Source organism: Salvelinus sp. IW2-2015, linkage group LG33 (assembly GCF_002910315.2).
Source record: "Salvelinus sp. IW2-2015 linkage group LG33, ASM291031v2, whole genome shotgun sequence".
NCBI lineage: Eukaryota > Metazoa > Chordata > Actinopteri > Salmoniformes > Salmonidae > Salvelinus > Salvelinus sp. IW2-2015.
In genome coordinates, this window is record NC_036872.1 from 4,367,399 (window position 1) to 4,394,273 (window position 26,875).

Below are 26,875 nucleotides of genomic sequence, written 5' to 3' on the forward strand. Positions count from 1 at the left end.
AAAGAGAGAGAAAGAGAGAAAGAGAGACAAGGAGAGAGAGAGAGAGAGAGAGAGAGAGAGAGAGAGAGAGAGAGAGAGAGAGAGAGAGAGAGAGAGAGAGAGAGAGAGAGAGAGAGAAAATATGCTTCTGTGTGAGACAGTTCATTATGTTGCAGGAAGGGAAGGAGAAAAAGGAGACGGGGAGGGAGGAAAAAAGGAAGGAAGAGAAGCAGAAGGAGATGAGAGGGATGAGATGGAGAGAGATGAAGGGAAGGACAAGAAGAAAGACAAGGAGGAGGAGAAAGAGGAGAAGGATGGGTGAAGGAAAGAGAGAGAGCATGAGAGTGAGCACGAAAGAGAGAGAGAGAGCGCGAGAGAGTGCAATCAAAAAAGAGAGAAAGTGCAACTGAGAAAGAAATAGCTAGAGATGAAGGAGAGGTGTAAAGTTGAGTGTTTCCCCTGTCTGTCCAGACCTCTGGTGTTCCAGAGACTCCAGGTAGAGGTAGGCAGAACCCATGAAGTCATCCTGAAGGCCAAAGTCATAGTCAAACACCTGCAGGACACAAGACAACACACTGTCACCAGAGAGACTACATACTGTATTGTATAGGGTTGCTAAAATCTGGTACCTTTCCCAAAATGCCCAGGTCTTCCAGAAATGCTGTCTAGATGACTTGGGATTTCGGGCTTATTCCCTCCTGATTCCGGGAATATTACAACCAGGTTTCTGGAAAGTTACTAGATTTTTGCAACCCTAGTACTGTACTCTGCTCAGGTGTACTGCACTGTAGTACAGTTGAAGTCGGAAGTTTACATACACTTATGTTGGAGTCAATAAAACTCGTTTTTTAACCACTCCACAAATGTCTTGTTAACAAACTATAGTTTTGGCAAGTCGGTTAGGACATCTACTTTGTGCATGACAAGTCATTTTTCCAACAATTGTTAACAGACAGATTATTTCACTTATAATTCACTGTATCACAATTCCAGTGGGTCAGAAGATTACATACACTAAGTTGAATGTGCCTTTAAACAGCTTGGACAATTCCAGAAAATTATGTATTTCCTTTGAAGCTTCTGATAGGCTAATTGACATAATTTTAGTCAATTGGAGACGTACCTGTGGATGTATTTCAAGGCCTACCTTTAAACTCAGCGCCTTTTTGCTTCACATCATGGGAAAATCAAAAGAAATCCGCCAAGACCTTCGGAAAAAAATTGTAGACCTCGACAAGTCTGGTTCATCCTTGGGAGTAATTTCCAAACGCCTGAAGGTACCACGTTCATCTGTACAAACAATAGTACGCAAGTATAAACACCATGGGACCACGCAGCCGTCAAACCACTCTGGAAGGAGACGGGTTCTGTCTCCTGGAGATGAACATACTTTGGTGCGGAAAGTGCAAATCAATCCCAGAACAACAGCAAAGGACCTTGTGAAGATGCTGGAAGAAACAGGTACAAAAGTATCTATATCTATATCCACAGTAAAACGAGTCCTATATCGAAATAATCTGAAAGGCCGCTCAGCAAGGAAGAAGCCACTGCTCCAAAACTGCCATTAAAAAGCCAGACTACGGTTTGCAACTGCACATGGGGACAAAGATCGTACTTTGTCCCCATGTGAAACAAAAATAGAGCTTTTTGGCCATAATGACCATCGTTATGTTTGGAGGAAGAACACCATCCTAACCGTGAAGCACGGGGGTGGCAGCATCATGTTGTGGGGGTGCTTTGCTGCAGGACGTACTGGTGCACTTCCCAAAATAGATGGCATCATGAGGAAGGAAAATTATGTGGATATATTGAAGCAACATCTCAAGACATCAGTCAATGGGCCCTCCAAATGGGCAATGACCCTAAGCATACTTCCAAAGTTGTGGCAAAATGGCTTAAGGACAACAAAGTAAAGGTATTGGAGTGGTCATTAAATCAAATCAAATCAAATTTTATTTGTCACATACACATGGTTAGCAGATGTTAATGCGAGTGTAGCGAAATGCTTGTGCTTCTTAGTTCCGACAATGCAGTAATAACCAACGAGTAATCTAACCTAACAATTCCACAACTACTACCTTATACACACAAGTGTAAAGGGATAAAGAATATGTACATAAAGATATATGAATGAATGATGGTACAGAACGGCATAGGCAAGATGCAGTAGATGGTATAAAGTATAGTATATACATATGAGATGAGTAATGTAGGGTATATAAACATAAAGTGGCATAGTTTAAAGGGCTAGTGGTACATGTATTACATAAAGATGCAAGATGCAGTAGATGATATAGAGTACAGTCTCCGTCCCTGCTTTGATGCACCCTGTACTGACCTCGCCTTCTGGATGATAGCGGGTGAACAGGAAGTGGCTCGGTGGTTGTTGTCCTTGATGATCTTTATGCCTTCCTGTGACATCGGGTGGTGTAGAGTGTCCTGAGGGCAGGTAGTTTGCCCCGGTGATGTCGTTGTGCAGACCTCACTACCCTCTGGAGAGCTTACGGTTGTGGGCGGAGCAGTTGCCCACAACCGCGCTGCTGCGCCTTCTTCACAACACTGTCTTGTGTGGGACCAATTCAGTTTGTCCGTGATGTGTACTTAAACTTACTACCCTCTCCACTACTGTCCCGTCGATGTGGATAGGGGGTGCTCCCTCTGCTGTTTCCTGAAGTCCACAATCATCTCCTTTGTTTTGTTGACGTTGAGGTGAGGTTATTTCCTGACACACACTCCGAGGGCCCTACCTCCTCCCTGTAGGGCCGTCTCGTCGTTGTTGGTAATCAAGCCTACCACTGTAGTGTCGTCCGCAAACTTGATGATTGAGTTGGAGGCGTGCATGGCCACGCAGTCGTGGGTGAACAGGAGTACAGGAGAGGGCTCAGAACACAACCCTTGTGGGGCCCCAGTGTTGAGGATCAGCGGGGGAGATGTTGTTACCTACCCTCACCACCTGGGGGCGCCCGTCAGGAAGTCCAGTACCCAGTTGCACAGGGCGGGTCGAGACCCAGGGTCTCGAGCTGAGACGAGTTTGGAGGGTACTATGTGTTAAATGCTGAGCTGTAGTCGATGAACAGCATTCTCACATAGGTATTCCTCTTGTCCAGATGGTTAGGCAGTATGCAGTGTGGTTGCAATACTCGTCTGTGGACCCTACTGGTCGGTAAGCAAATTGGAGTGGGTCTAGGGTGTCAGGTAGGGTGGAGGTGATATGGTCCTTGACTAGTCTCTCAAAGCACTTCATGATGACGGAAGTGAGGGCTACGGGGCGGTATTCGTTTAGCTCAGTTACCTTAGCTTTCTTGGGAACAGGAACAATGGTGGCCCTCTTGAAGCATGTGGGAACAGCAGACTGGGATAAGGATTGATTGAATATGTTCGTAAACACACCAGTCAGCTGGTCTATGCATGCGCTGAGGACGCGGCTGGGAATGCCGTCTGGGCCTGCAGCCTTGCGAGGGTTAACACGTTTAAATGTTTTAATCACGTCGGCTGCAGTGAAGGAGAGCCCGCAGGTTTTGGTAGCGGGCCGTGTCAGTGGCACTGTATTGTCCTCAAAGCGAGCAAAAAAGTTATTTAGTCTGTCTGGGAGCAAGACATCCTGGTCCGCGACGGGGCTGGTTTTCTTTTTGTAATCCGTGATTGACTGTAGACCCTGCCACATACCTCTTGTGTCTGAGCTGTTGACAAAGCCCTGACCTCAATCCTATAGAAAATGTGTGGGCAGAATTGAAAAAGCATGTGCGAGCAAAGAGGCCTACAAACCTGACTCAGTTACACCACCTCTGTCAGGAGGAATGGGCCAAAATTCAGCCAACTTATTGTGGGAAGCTTGTGGAAATCTACCCAAAATGTTTTACCCAAGTTAAACAATTTAAAGGCAATGCTACCAAATACTAATTGAGTGTATGTAAACTTCTGACCCACTGGGAATGTGATGAAAGATATAAAAGCTGAAATAAATCATTCTCTCTACTATTGTTCTGACATTTCACATTCTTAAAGTAAAGTGGTGATGTCAGGAATTGTGAACAACTGAGTTTAAATGTATTTGGCTAAGGTGTATGTAAACTTCCGACTTCAACTGTATATGCATTCATTTGATTTATATTCATTTCATTTTCACATTACATGGCATAAGTCCACTGAAATTAGCGCTGTATTCTAATAACCACATCACACCTTCCCAAACGTCACAATTACATGTTTCAGATGGAGGCAATGGTTAGACAAAGTATATAAAGATAGTACTAATGCTTGACAATACATGTGTGAATATCCCAAAACAGTGTAGTAGCTCTGAGTCCTCCGACCTTGACATAGAGGGGTTCTCGGAGGCTGTCCACCAGTAGGCTGACTTTCTCGTCCCACACTGGGTTCAGGTTCTTATTGATAGTCTTGCTCCTGAACACCTCCTTCCCACCGATCTTAAACTTCACATACGGATCACTTGTCCCTGGACACAAGACAACAGCACGGAGGAAAGATGGGGGTTAGTATTACCTGTCCATAGAGACAGAAGGGAGATTTCTTCTGCGCAAAAGAGATGTGGGTGAAACTGACGAGATAAGGGTGCTTTGTTTTGGGGAAAAGCAAGGTGCTCAAGATGGTGCATAATGACTAACTATTGTTTTCGATATGCCTCCTTGTGTATTGCTTACTGAATCTAGTAATACATCTAACGTAATGTCATGCATGTTGTCCTATTCAGAGTTGAATCTCTTTAATCACGCTGTAGGGGTAAACAGATGTCCCTCTCTCTCCCTCGCTCTCTCTCTCCCCCCTCTCTCTTTCTTTCTTTCCCTCCCTACCTCCCCCCGGTCTAAGGCAGCCTGTCCTCTCCTCTCGGTTGTTATAGTGAGTTGTGTTCATGTTTGTGAGCAGGGGGGCACTAACCAGGGCAAGGCAGGTCAGGTCACACATGCAAACACTGTCTGGCCTCAAGACTCATGTCATGTGACTCACACTCCAGGCCGTTATCTACAAAAGTTATGCCAACAGAACTGCAGTAGGCTAAAATGCTTTTGTAGATAACTTGGGACGCATTTTGGAAACAAAAGATGCTCTACAGGGATGACGGAGACCATACATCCAAATCATCTTGGTGCCTGGACCCTGTCCTCGCATTTCAAGGCCGTGTTGAGACATTTGCTCCAAAACAGCCCAACCACTGCTCAGGTACCTCATCCCGTTCCCACTATTTCACAGTGTTATCATCGTACTGCCACAGATAACCATATTCCCAGGGCTATTGTCAGTGATAACCTTGTGACCATAAAGTTTAATTCCACTGTTAGCTCTGTCACTGTTAACCCAATTGGGAGACCCACTGTGGTAAGCTCGTCCAGTGCTATTATTTCAAATGCCACAAATATGGATACCCTGCTGTTTTCAAATCATGTAAAGGGCTTGGGCTGTTTCATATCAACTTACGAAGTTTCATTTCAAAGATGGACCTTCTTGATATCTGGATGCATGACACAAGCCTGGATATTTTGGTTCTCACAGACTTAACTAATGGGCTCAATCCCAGATAAGGACATTGATATTGCTGATTACATCTTCAGGTGTGACAGTCAGAAAAAAAGAGAGAGGGGTGGCTATATTTGTGAAATAAACTCTTGTGGTATCATGTTCTCTAAACATCATTATCCTATCTTTAAAAAAAAACAATTTCTGAGTATTTAAAACCTTTTCTTTCATCTGATTTAGTTGTGTTAGGGAATTTTAGGGAACCCCGGCCTCAGAGCATTTAAAGAATATTTGTCTGTACTTTAACCTGACTCAACTGATTGCAAAATGGATTCATGTAAAATAAATCCAGAAAACTCCTCACTGATTGACCTAATTCTGACAAATATCCCCCACAAGTGCTTGTCCAGTGGTGTCTTTGCTAATGATCTGAGTGATCACTGTCCTATTGCATGAATTAGAGATACCAATCCGATTAACACTAATCCTTGTATATTTATGAATAAAAATGTAAAATAATTTCCCCCACAAGCTTTTCTTCGTGATATGTATGCTCAGACTTTTTCTCTATCAGCTACCCTGAATTAGCTATGGAGTTGTTCTAACAAATCCTTGGTTCTCTAAAGAACTGTCAGATTGTTATGATGAGATCAGGCCTGGGCCAAGGCTAGAAAAGTTGACTGTAGCTAATTGGCAGTTTTTTAAGCAATTGAGAAATAGATACACTTCCTCAATCAAGAAAGCTAAATCTAGAAACTTTCTAAGTTCTATCTCAGACTCTGCTAATGAGCCGTCTAAAGTTTGGAAAACAGTTAATCCACTGACGTGTCGAAATTCCTCTCCACAGGCTTTGATATTTTTTAAATAAATGATGGTTTAATTTAAGCTGGTCCGCCAGTCGACTGCCTACGCCTCTTGGCTCGATTGGGAGTTCTGTCAACTAGTGAATCTTCATTTTCTTTTCAACAACTTTACACTTGTGCTAGACGCCTTGTGCAAGATTGATGACCCACTGGGCAGATTTGCTTGAGCCTTTTCTTCCTGCAGATTTCTGCTCCTCTGATTTCAGAATCTTTAACACATATTTTTAACCTTACAATTATTTCTGGTATCATCCCCAGGGTCTGAAAGGCGGCCCATATACTCCCTCTTCACAAAGGTGGTGACCCGTGACCTAAATAATTATTGCCCCATTTCATAACTCACTTGGACTAGCAAAAATTCTAGAATCCTTGCTAAATACTCACCTACGAAATGTATTCTAAATGTACACCAGTCAGGTTTCAGACCAGGTCATTTGGTTTTAAATGATGTTCTTAATTGCTTGGATAAGAAGAAACACTATGCAGTCCTTTTTATTGACCTGTCTTAAAGCCTTCGACAATGTGGATCACTCATTACTTTTCATTACTTATTCAGAGGCTTTCATCAATTGGCCTGGACCAGGCTGCCTGTAGCTAGTTTGGAAATGATTTAAAGGACAGTGTTAAATCAGGTTTTCCAGACATTTCAAGAGGTGTCCCACAGGGATCAACTCTTGGTCTGGTTCTTTTCACTATTTACATTATCAATATTGGTTAATCTTAAAAAAAAAAAAACATTCACCTGTATTCTATTGCCCGCACAGCTGACTAGGCTCTGTCAGAACTTCAATATGCCTTTATTGCCCTTCAGAAAGCCTTTGTTGAACTAAAATTGGTACTAAATGCAGGTAAAACAAAGTATATTTATTTTCCAAATCACGTAAAAATATATCTGATGTTTTATTCATACATACTTTGGATGGTGCCCTCACTGATCATGTCCTCGATTATAAATATCTGGGCATCTGGATTGACGAAAAGCTATCTTACAATAAAGCATGTTGATGAGTTAGTTAAGAAATTAAGAATTAAAATAGCCTTCTATAGTAACAGGTCCTGTCTTTTGTTAAATAGCAGGAAACAAATCATTCAGCCAATATTCATTCTGGTTATTGACTATGGCGATATCGCCTATCTGAATGCAGCTGCTACGGTATTGAAGCCATTGGACGCTGTTTAACATGGCAAATTGCGCTTTACTACGGGCGATAGGTTTAGCACGCATCATTGCATTTTGTATCAGAAAGATGACTGGCCTTCCTTGAAGTCTCATAGATCGATACGCTTCTGCCATACCTTACCTCATTGTTCACCTTCAAGCGTATAAGTTACCAGACCCGGACTCAGGGATGGCTAACCCTGGAGACCCCTTCAATCTCCACTGAGTTACGCAATTCTGCTTCTAGTTTCTTTCCCGCCTGGTGGAGTAATCTCCAAAAGTCGTTCACGTTGGTGTATTTGGTGCCTCTAAAGCAATTCAGGCGGATGTTAAGAGTGCCTTTTTACTGAATAATGCATTTGTTTACTATGACTGTGTTCTGCTTTTTGTGTTTGCTTTTCATGTATCGTGTAATTTATTTGTATCACGATATGTATAGTGTGTTGTTTATTGATGTAGTTGATTGGTTTGTTTGACAGGTCGTCGTTGTTAATAAGAATTTGTTCTTAATTGACCTAACTGTAAAAAATAAAGGTAAAGCATAATTGTATTTTTATGTGACTGAGGATAAAGCCTAATAGGCTGAGACAGAGGTGCCGCCGCTCCGGGAACATGCTGTGGGGTCGTAGGCCTCAGGACTGAAAAGTCTCTCTTTAATTAACAGCTCACTCTCATTAAAACTATCCTCTCTTGAACTGTGGCTAATTTGAAGCTGTTTTGTGAAGGATGCACCCACATGACAGGCACAAACTTAGATAGCAACTCAAAATGTGAAAGAACGGCTTCTATTTTCAACGACTTCTTAAAAAAAAACGAGGAGTAGAAGCTATTTACTTTAAAAGTTTTAGAATTTTAGATTTTTTTGATGAATTCACTTCCTGAATTGATTGCTTTCAATTCGAAATTGACCCCAGCCCTGATGCACACATACTTTACATACACACAGACATGCATGAACACAAACACACACACGCACACACCACTTCAGCAGAGGAGATCAATGCTTGACATTGACCACTAGATGGGGGTGTTTACCTGGAGTTGTCCCTGTGTCTGCTAGATCCTGCTGATTCGGGCTCATCACCGAAACTGGCCATGTAGAGTGGACAAAAGCTACACTCTATCACATACAGGTAACCCAATACATGCATGCATAAACATGCATAAACATGCATCAACATGCATAAACATGCATAAACATGCATAAACATTACCCTTGCCTATATGCAAAAAAACACTGATTTATTGAGACTATAATCTGAGCCCTCTCTTATATCCACAGCAGCACACAGCAGCACAACATCCCTTAAAGATCAGTGAACTGGTTTATAGTTCTCTCTATATGAAATCAATCCTGATGGAAAGCAGATGAAAACGCTAAATGTCAAGCAAATATGACTGCGTAGATAGATGATGTTGGTGGCCGGGGCCTTCTTCAGTCACACCAATGGGTTTGGACAGGCACTTTATCTCATTTGAATAAACATAAACACAGAGTAGCTCTCAAAATGTCATAGTCATGGATATCCGAGCATTGTTTGGAGAGGAGATAATGGAGATAATGGAGATAATGGAGTTGATCAGCTTGACAGTCTGCTCACGTTCAGGGATCCATAGTAACCTGGGTAGTGGTTGAAGCTGGATCATGTGTGCATGCAGGCACACACCTCAATCTCACAATGTGTGTATGTGTGTGTGTGTGTATCGCCACTGAATGTCCATCATAACTTCCTGAGGTTGTTGGTCATTTTGTGTCACATGATTGCAGAGCTAAACCCAAGTCAGCGTAATGCAGCCTATCAGTCTGCAGTTTGACAGACGTCACTGTGCTTTCTCAACCGTACCTCTTCCTCCTTCACTAGCTCACACCGAGAACAGAACTTGGGACCTCTGTCTCACACACGTGACCGTCCCCTTGACAACGTCTTAGCTAGCTACTCCACTGAAAAGCTAGCAATTTGATGGTGTGTGTGTGTGTGGATATTTTTTAAACTGAAGAGTGAGTTTACCAATCCCCGTCGGTCACACAGTCACTCATCCTCCATCCCCATAAGTCTATCTGATATCACCAGCCAACCACCCACTCTCCTTACTGACCCCGCAGAGGCAAGAATGGAGGCCAGGGCTGGCTGGGAGCTTGGCACTGTGTGTGTTTCCATGTGTCTTTTCAGATTAGCATCAAAGCAATGATCATCCGTCCCTACTACAGTCATTAAACCTACCACACAAACCGCATTAACATAATCACACAGTCACCCACCCACTCAAATAATCAGAACGCACGCACGTACGAGCGAACATGCACACATGGAGTGTTAAGAGTGTTAGTGTGGCATTAATATCAATACAAACAGCCCTATCACCAATCCCCTCTCAGGATGAAATTAGACCACTAACTGTGCAATCCACAAACACTACACACACACATTCTCACAGGTGTCGGACAAACTGACCTACATACCCCGAACTGTGTTTAGGGGTCGTATGTATTAGGCTTGGGCGGTATGAAGATTTTCATATCGTCATACCATCCTTCTCTCACCCCGGGATTAACGGTATTACCAGCATAGCACGCAAGGTGGCGTTGAACATGCAAGAAAATCCCAGAATGCAAACACAATTAGCACCAACGAATAGCGAAATCACATAGAAGCTGTTAGCTAAATGCTAACGAGTGAAAATGAACATAAACTAATTGCAAAGACAGGCAAATCCAGCTCATAAAGTTATACAAGGATAGCTCGTAGCTACCGAATGTCATGTTCGGTGAGTGTGGACATTCACAAGCGAAAGTGAATGAGAGAAATTGGGTAAATGAACAAAGTTGTGATGCATGCTTTTCTGATGGAAGAGCAGCAGGTGTTCACGGAGCAGAGGAGAGAAGAACGGAGGGGGAAAAAACACTAGAAGGAAGCACAGGGAAGAAAATGGCAACTGTACAGACAACTCATCCAGAGCTCTTTGACTTATGGCAGAAAGCCATGATAAGATATCTGATGGCAAACATTTAGTAGTGAATTGCAAAATGGAACTTCATCCTCTCATGTACGGCCACACAACATAGACTCACCGATAGATATTGAACTCTGTGGACTCACCAGCTCCCGATTTCTCCCGTCGTGCTATTTACAAACATACGTGACTGGCTCAATTCTTCTGGGGAATTACGGCAAGCTTCATCATGTGACAGGTGAAAGGAAGAACGCAGATCTGCTTTATCTCCTAACGTATTGCACAAGTTGACGGCAGGTAAAAAGCAGCTACAAATATTCACATTTACTGAAAAACTTCCAATAAATAGTTTTGACGGTATTGACGCTATACGGTATGTATGGTCTACCGCCCAGGCCTAATATGTGTCACGAGTCTCAGAGTAGGATTGCTGAGTCAGGATCAGGAGCATTACTGTGCCATTAGTATCAATACAAAACAGCCCTATCACCAATCCCCTCTCAGAGTTAAATTAGACAACTAACTATGCAATCCACAAACACTACACACACACACACACGTTCTCACAGGTGTCTGACAAACTATTTTTTGATCACAATGAATAAGACTACATGGACAGAGGGGACCTGATCCTAGATCAGCACTCCTACTCTCTGAGACGCTTGATACATACGGGCTCAGACCTAAATTTGGGGCAAAAACAATGTCCAGCGACGACTGAGGCAATCAAACAACTCATTAACATCATAGTTCTCCTTCTTGTCCATCGCTTCAATCTCCATATTCCTCCTCTCAAATTCCGCATACATTAGCAGGTTAGTGTTTTTCGTCATTAATCTTGATCTGGAGGCAGCTCTGCAGAGTGGTCACTAGCTGGGAAGAATCATCAAATCGGATTTAAAACCTAACCCTAATCTCAACCCTAACCACACTGCTAACCCTAACGCCTAACCCTAACCTTAAATATGAAATATCTTATCATACATTTTTATAATATAGCCAATTTTGACTTTGCAGCTGGCCTAACTAGTGGAAATTGCAAAATTCTGCCTCCAGGGTAAGATTCATGACAATGAACGTCAACCTGCCACACATTATCTCATTCATAATATAGTCCCATTCATAGGCTTCATCGTGTCCAACATGCAGTCTGTCGGACGACTCAGACATCAAGTGCTTTTTGGTACTTGCATTCTAGTGGCATACAGCTCATTACATCGTAACGAGCTGTATGCTAGGGGGGCTGGGGGGGGGGGGGGGGCTGYGTGAAAACGCTGACATAACAGTGACACGATTCTGTGCTGCCAGCCCAGCAGGTTATGGCTCTGTGACGAGATGGGATGAGATGTGCACTTCACAACCCCCCCCCCCAGATGCCCTTCACAGACGCATCCCAAATGGCACCCTACTCCCTACATAGTGCACTACCTTTGAAAGTAGTGCACTGTGTAGGCAATTGAGTGCCATTTGGGATGCACCCGCATATCTCTGCAGGATGAGAGCAGGATCAGGGCTGAGGCATGGCTGGAAACAGGAAGAGCACAGTGAGTAGCTACCACACACTGCGTGAAGGGTGTAGTAGTTACTAGTTAGTAATGGGTGTCAACAGAAAATACATGTGAAAGATAGTAGGTGTTGAAACCATTGAGGGTTATATGGAAGGTACTGGTAAAAATGGAAACTTCAACCACACACACTTCAATTACCAGTGGAATATTCCGTGTAATGACTTAGTAAGTACTGAAAACAGACTATTTTCCCCCTCATTTTTTGGTGTGCCGTTACAAAGAAATAACAATTGACGGCATGCACTTAAAAACCTGAGTTATTCTATTCTTCCCTTACAGTTACCAGGGCAAGCACATAATGGCTAGAAATAAAACAAAGTATTCGTGAAGCCAGAACAGGTCATCCCTAATTCAGAGTTCTACATCAGATGCCCAGGGTCTCATATGGATCAGGCAATAAGCCGAGAAATCCGCTATCGGATTGCCACACAATGTATCTATTCTCTGGACATGCTCCATTCCTTCCCTTTCCCCCTGCTGGGTCGATAATATCCCCCCGAGACATCCACCAGAGAAGCAGCTGCTCTCAACACACCACCACGGCCGGCTTTATGACGCCATAAATATGTACGTTAACGCTGTCCATCCAACAGGCTGAAGAGCATGAAATGAAGGTGCCTGCCTGGAATGGTGCGGGAAGTGACTGGTCATAGGTGGGTGGTGTGTGTGTTATATCTCACACACAGATGGACTGGTGGTCAGGGGAACAGGCACTATGGAGCATGGGAATGAAAAAGCTGGCAGAGGCCCAACTTCCTCAGTCAGCTCTGCTCAGTAAGTCATCATCACTCATAGTGCCCACATAGAATGTCTTTTACACGCAGGGACGCATGGATGCACGGACGCACACACGCGCAGGGGCTACAGCTATCGCAGTTCAAACCTCTCAAACCAAGTAAAAATCACGAGTGTACTGAGGAGATGGATCAAGTTGACTCCGAGACGAGCAGAGCTCCAAGCTCCATGTGTTTCTGAAGCTGAGGCTTATTTATGTGGCCAATTAAACTGTATAGGATTCCAGCTCCCTTAGCTAACTTGACAGGCAGCTGAAAAGGCAATCCAATACACACTCGTCTCCGCTCTCATCAACTTCAGAGGGAATAAGAGGGAGTAAAACATGCCAGGTAGACAGGCTCCCTTGCCAGACATTAAAATTGCATCAATCCGCTTTTTACTTACAGTAAGTTGACCTCATGAAGTATCATAGCATGAGGTCATCACCTCGGACCTCCTACGGTCCTACACCTGAGAGAAAATGTGCATCACCCACATAAGATGAGTGCAGCGGTAACTGATAACAACACATGTTTGACATCACTGGCTGAGGTCCCTCCAAACAGAGTCAGGTCAGTTGGAGGGAGTGGGCCCATTCCGCCACCACTATCCTGACTCAACAGTAGTGTCTGCCAGCCCAGAAGACTGAAGGTGTGTACGTCATACCTGGATCATTGGGATATACCATCAACCTATTTTCAGGTGAAACACATATGACAGCATGGTTTTCTGCTGTTCATATCATGTGAATTGTATGCTGAACCCAAAAGACAACCAGGACCACTATATATATACAGTATATACGCCATTTAGCAAATAATACATTAAAACAACGACCTCTGAGCATCATAGGGAAACCATACTTATATATCTGTGATCGGCATGGTCGCACCACTCCTGTGCTATTAACTCAGTACAAGGACTTATGAGCTGATTCTGTGACCTCCGTCATGTTCTGCTTTGAACTCAGGCTTGACCACAAGAGACTGGACAAAGGACACACACACACACAAACACACACACTATTTCTCCCTCCCTCCATGGACACCAAGGCTAGCACCAGGAGAAGGAACAGGGATCCAGTCATGACAAGGAGCAGGTTTTGAGCTAGTCTGTCAGGAGGAGGGATGACGCCATTGCTCTGGCTCAGTGACATACAGTAGACCTGGCATGAGCTTCGTGCCCAGATGACCTGAGGGGATGAGGCTCGGGATGAGGCTCTAAGTTCAAGAGGGAACTTGTAATGAATGACTTCAACGGGGGTTTTTATTAGAATTACATTATGACACGTTTGGTATTATCTGGATATTAAAATGGTGAACGGTATTCTTTATTTGTAATGAACGGCACTGTTAATCAAGACAAGCCAACGAGCCGACAAGACCGTGAATAATTTAATGAGAAGTCATCACCAGATAATTACAATTCCACATAGAGACTGACGATGTCATCAGATCCCAAAATAATAAAGATGGGCATACAGGGAGGACGGGTTGGGAAGAGGCAGGCTACTCAAAAGCCCGTTAAGACACTGACATGCACTCACCCACCCACGAGAGCACGCAGGCCCGGCCACCAAGTCCGTCCGCCCAATACACCGCGCGATTGAGATCTAGCTTAGCAGGTTTATTTATCGATCATTTTTACTTTTGTGACATTTTCTGGTCTGAGAGAGGTCAATAGGAGAGTTCAGTGTGATAAATCACAAAACCTCACAAAGAAACGTCACGTAAATCACAAAAAAAATGGTACCCAACCATTTCCAATACTCCTCTCCTGCTTTGCGGCCCAGGCAGTCGTGCCATGGTCTGGCTGTCAGATTACCTGTCAGGGCTGTGTCATTTATGAGGACTTTAGTGAAAGCAGGGGCCAGCAGCTCACTGAGGCATTTCATTAGCTATAAGGAAGAGGTGGAGATCTGGTCAATGGCAGAGTCTTCAAACCCATCATTCCAGAACAAATGGCAGCGGCAGCCCTACGCTCACGAGCTAGATTGATGTCCGAGTCGAGGCTGTGCGGTGTCTCCCATTTTCCTGCCTGCAATCTCTCTTCACTGTGCCATATAGAGGAATGTATGGATTGGGCGCTCCATAGGGGAATATATATGTATATGTATATATATATATGTGTATATGTATATGTATATATGTGTGTATATATGTGTATATGTATGTATATATATATATATATATATATATATATATATGTGTATATATGTATATATATATATATATAAAGCAATAAGGCATGAGGGTGTGTGGTATATGGCCAATATACCCTGGCTAAGGGCTGTTCTTTAAGCACGACGCAACGCAGAGTGCCTGGATACAGCCCTTAGCCATAGTATATTGGCCATATACCACAAACCCCCGAGGTGTCATATTGCTATTATAAACTGGTTACCAACGTAATTAGAGCAGTAAAAAGACATGTTTTGTTATACCCGTGGTGTACGGTCTGATATACCACGGCTGTCAGCATTTCAGCATTCAGGGCTCAAACTACCCAGTCTATAAATAAATATACACTTCATTATCATTATGCCAACCCAGATCCATACGTACATCTGTGCTCCAACCCACACAGACATATCCCTCAGTGAAAGTACCTAATGCTAGCCAAAGATTTTCCTCCGTTTTCTCTTACAGCATACCCACAAAATGGTAACTATTGGATTCATAGCATCGGTAGTGCTATTGTTACAATTGCCTTAGTAACATATTTCATAAGATCTGATAAGCTGGTTAACCACAGCATTGAGATGCTATTAAAGAGATGGACATCTGAAGTGAGGGGACCATTTACACTGGTGTAGTAGTGAAGAGTGGTTTGACGTTGTCTGTGTGGATTACCCTGTAGTGCTCTTACGGCCCTCAAGCGCACGGGCACTCTTGGCTGTGCTTTCAATTCTGCAACATCCTGACACAAGAGTCATGTTGTCACTTCATGCGCCACCTGTACACCATTTCTCACCTCCAAGTAATATACAGTAGTAGAACCCATCCTTAAGCTCTGTCTCCCCCTTCGTCGTACACTTAGCTCAAACGTGTATCTAAGAGGACAAGTTCAACCAGCTCCATCTAACACGTTCTATCCTGGTCAATCGGCTTTCTAACACAGTGAGAAGGGCTGAGTCACATCCAGAACACTGTCTGAGCAGTAATCACTATTCAATCAGCACTATGATAATGACAGAGTAGACTAAATACTTCTCATTACCACCCTCTGAGTCCTCCTCTCTCGTAATATGGGTAATGACTCAGGCCCCTGCACAGTAAAAAAAAAATACAATACACTGTGTAATAACATGTTCGTCAATTTGTCAAGATAATATGACGAATTTCAGTGATTTGGTGTGACTTAGTGGTGTGATGAGAATAGTAAAATCCTCGAGCAGATGTTTTGTCACCTGCTCTTGAAAGCCGTGATGGAACAGAGCCCTGGCATGGAGTCAGCGTGAGGAGTGGTAATGTCACTTCACACCACATTATACAGTACTCTAGGCTCATTCGGACATGCTCAACAGCACAGAATGACATATCTCTTCGCTCAACAGACTCACACCAAACCTGTGACTTTTTACTGATGACTATGGACGGACATTTCCATGGATGGTCTGACGTGTCAGACACACCCTCACAAGTAGAGATACTGACCCCACTGTCTTTTTCTCACCTGTTCTCCACCTCACAAATCACCTCCTTAATTATCAGCCTCAGGGATGGAGAGATTGGGCAATGGAGGGATAGAGGGATGAGGGTATTGGCAGGGTAGCGGGAGAGCGCAAATAATAGAGACCTGTGTGGTTAACAGTTCCCATCGATAAAAAATTAAAAAACATCCACACAATTGCAGAGAAGTATCATTTACTTGCGTGCTAGCTCCTGCATATTTTTCGGGGCGGCGGCCTAGTGGTTGGAGCGTTGGGCCAGTAACCGAAAGGTTGGCGGATCGAATCCCTGCGCTGACAAGGTAAAAATCTGTCGTTCTGCCCCCTAACCCACTGTTCCTAGGCCGTCATTGTAAATAAGAATTTGTTCTTAACTGACTTGCCAAGTTAAAGAATTTTAATAAATAAAACATAAAAAAATTCTGCCTGGGTTAGAAACATGACATGATGCAATGACATTGAACAAATACAGTAACCAAATCATCTATCAAGGTGAAAAATAAAGAGAAATTGAAGGACATTTGAAGAAATATGCAACAGAGCAATGGCACATTGACATTTGAAAAGGGTAATGCCTCAATTGAGGGTAACGGCACGGCAGAAGAACAAACAACAGTGGAAGATTCAATGAAGCATGATGGGAAGGAGACAAAGTTCAACAACTCTCTCATGATGCATGTTTCCTGGACTTCACTGTCTGGCCATAGCATCGCACTTGGATTGAAACCGTTGATATGCTCATATGACACGAAAATAGAGGTCTTTGGCCACGCACACCAGTGCTGGGTTTGGCCTTCGAAATAACAATGCACATGCAGAAAAGTAACCCCATACCTACTGTAAAATATGGATCGATCTTTGAGGTTACGGGGCTATTTTGCTTCCACTGGTCCTGGGGCCCTTGTTAAGGTCAACGGCATCATTCACTTAACCAAGTACTAGGACATTTTAGCCAAAAACCTGCCAGGAGGCTGAAACCTGGCTGCATTGGGATCTTCCAGCCAGACAGAAACATCAAAATCACCCAAAAACATCATCCTTGACCAAAACCAAATCTACATTCAAATGCAAATAAAAAGGCTGTGTGGAGGGTTCTGTATTTTTATCAAAGCACTTAGAGCATCTTCTCTCTCAACTGTCTCAAACACACATGCACAACACGGAGGCACACATAGGCACGTACTGTATACACACACACACACACACACACACACACACACACACACACACACATAACATAACCAGAATGTAAGCCTGACCCTGCATATAAACCTCGAAAAGTACATCCAGGGAATACAGCCTCTCCAATCACATGCCACCGGAGCCCAAGCCTCTGACACAAATCCACACACACCCTGACTGCATCCAGAAACCAAGCCTTCACAACAGAACTAGTCAAATAGGAACAGGAAAAACACACTCACTCAAATGGTTGAATCAAAAAGTTTCGACAGCAAGAATTCTGACGCCCCACTCCCATGACTTGTCCGGTCTACGCATCAGTTGTGTCCCAGTCAAAAAACAAGGTGGACCTTTCCCCCTTTCCTAACTTCATCTAGCATCTCTATAGAACACACTCAAGCAGACAGATGGGGATCTAGTTTACTGTACCACTGCAGGTACAGACTCCTGACACTGTAGCGTTGTCTTTCATCTGAGGTGAAGCTGGTTAGCAGACCGTGACTAGGCCACTGACACTCCCCGTCACCCCCCACCAAGCTGGCTGTCTTCTTCCTCGACAGGTGTGTGACATTGGGGACTCTACTACCCCRCCCCCCCCCCACCACCCCACCCCCCACCTTCACCTAGTGACAAACAACGCAATCCTCTGGGAGAGAGCAAGCAGTGGGGCCTTACCCGGTCACAGCCATGTAGTGCCTCACCAGAGGTTGTCATTAAAGGTTCACAATCAGTGACAATTTGGACAGGGGTGAGTGCATTAGGCCTAGGAGAATGACGTATTATTGATGAGTTATGTGACAAAGAGAGGCTGCTGGTCAATTGTCAAGGAGTGGAGATCTATGAACATACACAGACAGACAGACAGACACGCGTATGTACACTAGGACACATGCAGGCCCAGTTGCACAGACACGCACACAAAGCCCATAAACCCATACAAATGGCTGGATGACTTTACACAGTAAGGAAAGAGAGCAACATAAGCTAGGAGGATGCTCTACTACTATTTCCATGCAGGCCAGGCTGTTGCTATTGAAAATGAGTGAGAGGTACAGCCTGACGTCCCAGTCCGCTGTAAGCTGGGCAGTGCCATGCAGCGGCACAGGATTCCTCGTCATCTCTTGATGAGAGAGAGAGCCACTTTGGGGGAGTATACATTTTTCTCCTCCATGACAAGTCTAACAGACGACAAAGGCCTGAAGTCTATGTGGGGAGGATCAGGGAGAATTATGGCCTCCTACTGTATATCCCTCTCCTCTTGTGAGGGGGTCCCCCATTGTTTTCTGAGACCAATGCTCGCTCGCTGGCACGACACAAACACATTCCCAGATACGCACGCATACACGTACACACGCTGATGATTCATGGCTGGACTGAGATAGATCCGGGCTTGGGCTGAAGCCTGCCAGACACCCAAGGAAGAGCACCTCCGAGGACAGGCAATGTGCTACTTCTCTTTGAAAGACTGTCGTTGATACGTTGTAAGAGAGCACCTGGGGTTTCGCCTCTATCGATTCAGTATGAGCACGATCATAAAAAAGAAATGGTTCTTTTTACTACAGTATCCCTTTATGGCTTTAGGGGAGAGGATCACCCCATCCTATAAAACCTGAAAAAGACTTGGAGAATCTGTAAGAAATACAACAACTAAGTACTGTATCTGTTTGCCACACAGACATACACATCTCTGTGCATTCGGTTGCATTCCGCTGGCACCCATCATGCGCATTGCATTAACAGTCATCCCATTAAACTCTGGCTGCAATTACAGTGAGTGTTCAAAACATGAGGAACACCCACTCTTTCCATGACACAACTGACTAGGTGAATCCAGCTGAAAGCTATGATCCCTTATTGATGTCACTTGTTAAATCCACTTCAATCAGTGTAGATGAAGGGGAGGAGACAGATTAAATAAGACTTTTTAAGCCTTGAGACAATTGAGACATGGAATGTGGTTTGACTCTCAAGAACTGCAACGCTGCTGGGTTTTTCACGCTCATGATTTCCCCCGTGTGTAATAAAGAATGGTCCACCACCCAAAGGACATCCAGCCAACTTGACACAACTGTGGGAAACATTGGCGTCAACATGGGCCAGCATCCCTGTGGAACGCTTTCAACACCTTGTAGAGTTGGGGCATGGTTGTTCTGAGGGAAAAGGGTGGGGGGGGTGAGAGAGAGTGAGAGAGAGCGAGAGTGAGAGAAAGACTAAGCAGGCCTGCCATAGCCCTTGTCATAGCACTTACTAATGAGACCAATTGTGTTCACCAGCAGCACAGAAACAAGGCTGAAACAAGGCTGGCTAGCAAAGAGACAATCTCAGAGCTGTCTCCTCCAGCACAGAGACACAGGCAGGCTGGGGAGAGAGCGGAGGCTGGGGTGTCACTCAAGGATCCGTCTCACCTTCCCTGAGAAAAACATTCAGTTAACTGTAGCTGAACTCTTACTTTGAGTCTACACAAAATGTGATTTCATTTATTGGAATTGTACATTCGTGACAAGGTTGTCTGTTACAAAATAGAGAAACAATTAGTCATAACCATTCAATAAAGTAAAACATCAATTGCGAGTTTGAGATTGGGTCAACGCATGACATTTGTTCTCACTACCTCCTATTCTCCCTTACCTCTCTTCTCATTCCTTGAAAACTGAAGAGAGCTCTCAAAGAGAGAAAGAGAGAGGGGGGGGGGAGTGTTTGAAGTGAGATCAATCGTTCACAGAGGGGGGAGATAAGAGACATAGCGAGGAGAGCGAAATGAGAACGTGAGAGAAAGAGAGAGAAGTGTAAGAGAGAAACCTATTCGTTCACAGAGAGAAACGGAGGACAGGGAAAGAGGACTAGACGAAAGCCACAACCTTCTTTGTTATAATGTGCGAATTAGTGCTTGCACACAGAGAGAGAGATAGAGAACGAGAGAGAGGGAACGACGAGAGACGAGAGAGAGAGAGAGAGAGAGAGAGAGAGAGAGAAAACCCAGAAAAAGAAAGAGGATCCATAGATAAAAAGAGCGAGATAACCCAAAGAGAGAGAGAAAGATATGGAACTCGAAAAGGGACGGAGAGAGAGAGAGCGAGAGAGAGAGCGAGAGAGAGAGCGAGAGAGAGAGTGTGAGAGAGAGAGACAGAGAGAGAGACAGAGAGAGAACGAGAGAGAGACAGAGAGAGAACGAGAGAGAGAGAGAGAGAGAGAGGGAGAGATCCCAGCAGTAGTTCGTACCTCCTCTGTCCCTGATGGCGAGGTTGTGTCCTTTCTTCAGTATGATGTCCAGCTGGTACATCCCTGGGTTGGTAACAAGGGCGGTCTCAGCATTACTTGGCTCCACAATGTTGATGCCCTGTAAAGAAACACACAACAACTAGAAGTTAACCAGACACACTCATCCACTGTGACACACATAGTGACCTCACCAATGAAAATCAAAGAAATGGAGGACACCGCTCATTGGATATGTCATGTGTGTGCTGTGTTAAATGGATTATGCTATATTCTCTGACATCACCGGGTAAAATCTAGACCTTAGTGTCTCCAGTCCTGGATGCTGTTTTGGGGCGCTACGCCTAAGATTACATCTAAGGGAAACACTGAGAGACGGTTTCCCAGAGTATGAACATTCAGTGAGTGGCCACAGATTCTCCATTGACCATGATTTTTAGTCCAGATTTAGGCTTAATCTGTGTCCCTGAAACCGGCCCTGGCTGTCTGTGTCCCCATAGCCAGGCCCTGACTGTGACCCTGGATGTCCTAAAACAGACCCATTTCCCCCCGGGGCTCACCCTGGTGCAGCAAGCTCATTAGAAGGCTACACTGTGCTGGGAGGTCTGCTAGGAGCTAGTCTCCCCCTCACTCTCACTCTACTCCATTCGAGACGGCTGCCCTGCGTGGGTTTCCCTGTCACGTATCCCCAGCTCTCTGGGTTTGAGATGCTAAGAATAGCCTCCCCTGGCGCTAGCATCATCCAAGCTGCGACAAGAGAGAGAGAGAAAGAGAGAGAGAGAGTTCTCTGACTAGGGTCATGTTCACACGTAAGGCGCTTAGGCTACACAAACACTAGTGTTTCCACTACATGCTTTTAGCATTTATACAATATTTTTTCATTGTGAAACAAACAAGAAACAAGACAATAAAAATGGAAAACTTGAGCCTGCATAATTATTCACCCCCCCCAAAGTCATCTGCAAGTCTCTTGGGGTATGTCTCTATAAGCTTGGCACATCTAGTCACTGGGATTTTTGCCCATTTTCAAGGCAAAACTGCTCCAGCTCCTTCAAGTTGGATGGGTTCCGCTTGTGTACAGCAATCTTTAAGCCATACCACAGATTCTCAATTGGATTGAAGTCTGGGCTTTGACTAGGCCATTCCAATACATTTAAATGTTTCCCCTTAAACCACGCGAGTGTTGCTTTAGCAGTATGCTTAGGGTCATTGTCCTGCTGGAAGGTGAACCTCCATCCCAGTCTCAAATCTCTGGAAGACTGAAACAGGTTTCCCTTAAGAATTTCCCTATATTTAACGCCATCCAACATTCCTTCAATTCTGACTTGTCTACCACTCCCTGCTGATGAAAAACATCCCCACAGCATGATGCTGCCACCACCATGCTTCACTGTAGGGATGGTGTTCTCAGGTGATGAGAGGTGTTGAGTTTGCGCCAGACAAAGTGTTTTCCTTGATGGCCAAAAAGCTCAATTTTAGTCTCATCTGTACCTTCTTCTATATGTTTGGGGAGTCTCCCACATGCCTTTTGGCGAACACCAAACATGATTGCATATTTTTTTTTGGACACTCTTCCGTAAAGCCCAGTTCTGTGGAGTGTACGGCTTAAAGTGGTCCTATGGACAGATACTCCATTCTCCACTGTGGAGCTTTGCAGCTCCTTCAGGGTTGTCTTTGGTCTCTTTGTTGCCTCTCCGATTAACGCCCTCCATGCCTGGTCCGTGAGTTTTGGTGGGCGGCCCTCTCTTGGCAGGTTTGTTGTCGTGCCACTTTCTTTCCATTTTTTAATAATGGATTTAATGGTGATCCGTGGGATGTTCAAAATTTCTGATATTTTTTTATAACCCAACCCTGATCTGTACTTCTCCACAACTTTGTCCCTGACCTATTGGGAAAGCTCCTTGGTCTTCATAGTGCCGCTTGCTTGGTGGTGCCCCTTGCTTAGTGGTGTTGGCACACAGCCAAGACAACACAGGAGTGGCTTCAGGACGTCTCTAAATGTCCTTGAGTGGCCAAACCTGAGCCCGGACTTGAACCCAAACGAACATCTCTGGAGAGACCTGCAAATAGCTGTTCAGCGACGCTCCCCATCCAACCTGACAGAGCTTGAGACGATCTGCAGAGAAGAATGGGAGAAACAACGCAAATACAGGTGTGCCAAGCTTGTAGTGTCATACCCAAGAAGACTAAAGGCTGTAATCGCTGCCAAAGGTGCTTTAACAAAGCACTTAGTAAAAGATCTGAATATTTATGTAAATGTCATATCTCATTTTATTTTTAATAGATTCTTAAAAAAAAAATCTGGTTTTGCTTTTTCATTATTGGGTATTGTGTGTTGATTGATGAGGTAAAAAAATAAAATAATACATTTTAGAACAAGACTTTAACGTAACATAATGTGGAAAAAGTAAAGGGATCTGAATACTTCCGAATGCACTGAGTATACCAAACATTAGGAACAACTTCCTAATATTGAGTTGCACCCCCCCTTTTTCACTCAGAACAGCATTCATTCGTTGGGGCATGAACTCTACAAGGTGTCGAAAGCATTCCACAGGGATGATGGCCCATGTTGACTCCAATGCTTCCCACAGTTGTGTCAAGTTGGCTGGATGTCCTTGGATTGTGGAACATTCTTGATACACACGGGAAACTACTGAGCGTGGAAAACCCAGCAGCGTTGCAGTTCTTGACACAAACCGGTGCACCTGGCCTACCTACCATACCTCGTTAAAAGGCACTTATACTTTTTGTCCTGCCCATTCACCCTCTGAATGACACACATACTCGGCTTCCAACCGCAAGGCGCTACAGAGAGTAGTGCGTACGACCCAGTACATCACTGGGGTCAAGCTTCCTGCCATCCAGGACCTTTATAACAGGCGTTGTCAGAGGAAGGCCCTAAAAATTGTCAAAGACTCCAGCCACCCTAGTCATACACAGTTCTCTCTGCTACTACACAGCAAGCGGTACAGGAGCTCCAAATCTTGGTCAAAAAGTCTTCTACCCCCAAGCCATAAAACTGCTGAACAGCTAATCAAATGGCTTTGCATTGACACCCGCCTTTTTTACGCTGATGCTACTTGCTGTTCATTATCTATGTATAGTTACTTTACCCCTACCTACTGTACATGTACATATTACCTCAATTACCTCGACTAACCTGTACCCCCGCACATTGACTCAGTACCGGTAACCCCTGTGTATAGCCTTGATTTTGTTATGTTATTGTTGCTTTTTGATTTTTTTACTGAGTAAATCTTTTTTTAAACTCTTATTTCTCTTAAAACTGCATTGTTGGTTAAGGGCTTGTAAGTAAGCATTTCACACTTGTTGTATTCGGCGCATGTGACAAAATAACATGTGATTTGATACACAGTCCGTGTCTCATTTGTCTCAAGGATTAAAAATCCGTCTTTAACCCGTCTCCTTCCCTTCACCTACACTGACTGAAGTGTATTTAACAAGTGACATCAATAAGGGATCACAGCTTTCACCTGGAAAGAGTAGGTCTTCCAAGTGTTTTGTACACTCACTTAGAAGACGTTTTAATCCAAAAGCGACTTACAGTCAGGCGTGCATTTTAATTTACATATGGGGTGGTCCCATACGTACAAAAAGTACCCTCAACAGCTCAATCACAAGTGAATTCACACTCGTATCACTGCTTCTTATCGAGACCTTGTCGCAGAATTTCCATTCAGTTCAGCCCACAGCCTCACACTGTGCACCGAAATACCTCAAGTGGCTCTTGAAGTTGATTATCTCACCGGATATTAACTAAGGATATCAAATCCTACTCAGGGGGTTATTCTTCATACCAGCACTGTCTTTACAAAGGTATTATGAGGTACTGTGGCCTCGAGGGGACTGAGTGTATGAGACTGTCATTCCTCATGGTAGTGGCAGGTAATTTCCACTCTGTGCTACCACCTCCTTCATTGCGTTGCAGCTTTCTTTCCTCGTTATCAGACCACTCGTGACAAACCTCTCAGCTCGTCACACAGCCACTGTAGTCTGCTCAGCTCTCTGCGGTCCTCACCACTTGGACCCCCGGAAGAGCAGCTACTGCACGAGCAACATCCTAACAAACTAAACCAGTCACCACTTCTCCCCTCTGTGTTTACTGGGAGTCGGGCCTGGCCCAGGAGTTGTTCCTGACCATGTAATCTGTCCCATGGAAAACTCCTAGCCCTAATGAGCCACTGTGCTTCCCTATTCTCTGGCTAAGACTGAGCTGGACTGAGTTGCAGAGCTTGTTAGAATGGGGAGGTGCTGTGTTGTAATGTTGTTGTTGGAGAGGACAGTGTAATTGCTGCAGTGAAAATGTTTTTGAGGGTTGAGGTGTATGATGCATGTGGCAGCTGATTTGCATAAACACAATGGCTTATTGTTTCAATGCAGCCAGGTGCCATGGAAATTCATTTGCATCAGTGTGCGTGTGTGTGTCTGTGTTTTTGGACTTTAGAGATGCCATTGGTACTTTATCACATAGTGTAATGTTCAATGCACTTGAGGATGTACAACCGCCTCAGCCTCAGGTGGACATTAAATCCGATGTGTACAAAGGCTCTTTTCTCCAAGTTATCTGCGGGAAGAAGCTGACTGAACCAATCCCACTCAGGGTTGGCATAAAAACAGGCGTGGAGTGCTGCTAACTTCCTCCTAGCAATCATCCAGTGGCTAAAATGGCTATGCCAGTGTGCCCCAGCCCATGTGCGGTCACCGAATCCAGTACAGGGGTATGTTGATGATGCTCAGATAAGTTTAATGTTTCTGGTGGGCGTAGGGGGAACCAGTTGAGGAGCTTGTCCATTGGGTTTTCAACCTGCCTGCGGTCATGAAGCTAGAGGCTGTGAGAGAGGTGGCCTTAGCAAAGGTTCAACATCTGTTGGCCAACGTGCAACAGAACTTTGCCACAGAACTTTCTGACAGAAATGCATCACAAAACTCTTCAAGTGGTGAGAAAGGGGGATACCTAGTCAGTTGCACGACTGATTGCATTCAACCAAAATGTGTCTTCCGCATTTAACCCAACCCCTCTGAATCAGAGAGGTGAGCTGCCTTAATCGACATTATCAGCACTCAGGGAGCAGTTTGTTGGGGATAAACTGCCTTGTTTAAGGGCAGAACAGCTGATCTTTCCAACTTGGGGATTCAAACCAGCGACCGAAATGCTAGGCTATGCTTAAACACACACACACACCACATGTTACGTTATCTTCCTAAGCCAAAGTGAGGGGGGGGTTGGGTGTCCCGAATGTCGAGTGGATTCACACTGCTACCAGACTGACTCACCTGTTGAACATGCTCGATGGTGCTGATGCTCGATGGTGCTGACGCGACAATTAGTGAGTTGCAAACCGTGATCCGTTCCCTGTTTTACACACTGAGTTAAACGTAACGGAGTCTGTTGCACATGTTGTTAATGGTTGCCGTTCATATAGTACAAAGACGTGTACATTGCAAGACATGGCCGCTTTACTGACCTGATAGCTACTGAGGTGAGACAGGTCTCACAAATAGCACAGATACACAAAAATGTTTGTCAGAGGAGCCTGGTTTGAAGTTGATGGTGTTAGGTTCTTATTTTTCAGAGTAAATGACTCACGGACACTAGAGAAGCTTAACCAAGTTGAATTCTTCCCAAAGGTTCTGTACAGCTGTATTCAGACAGCAAAACATTTCTCACCATCACAGTTATATACGTCTCACTTTAGGACACTCCTCCTTCTCTCGCCAATCCTTATATCTTATGTGTCAACAGAAAGAAGGTAACCAGATACTAAACACTGATTACTCCCTTAAGGGGAACTGACCTCACCTCCTGACCTCAACCCCTCCTTCACCTAGTCCACAGATGTCCATCTGTCTCCCCTATCTCAACCGTTGCTCTACTCCCTTCCACCCAACACATTCCAAAGCTATCTGTCTTCCCACAGACATTAACTTCTGACATAAAAACCCAGTCTCTCCTTCACTCTTTCTATTCCAAGCTTCTTCTCTGTAATTATTAAGTATCTCAATGTCAAAGTTTAGC

At 44.4% G+C, this 26,875-nt stretch overlaps 1 pseudogene; it reads right to left on the reverse strand.

Annotated features, from left to right (window-relative positions):
- LOC111958077 (multiple C2 and transmembrane domain-containing protein 1-like) overlaps positions 1 to 26,875 on the reverse strand; it is a 215,076-nt pseudogene that overhangs the window by 99,365 nt on the left and 88,836 nt on the right.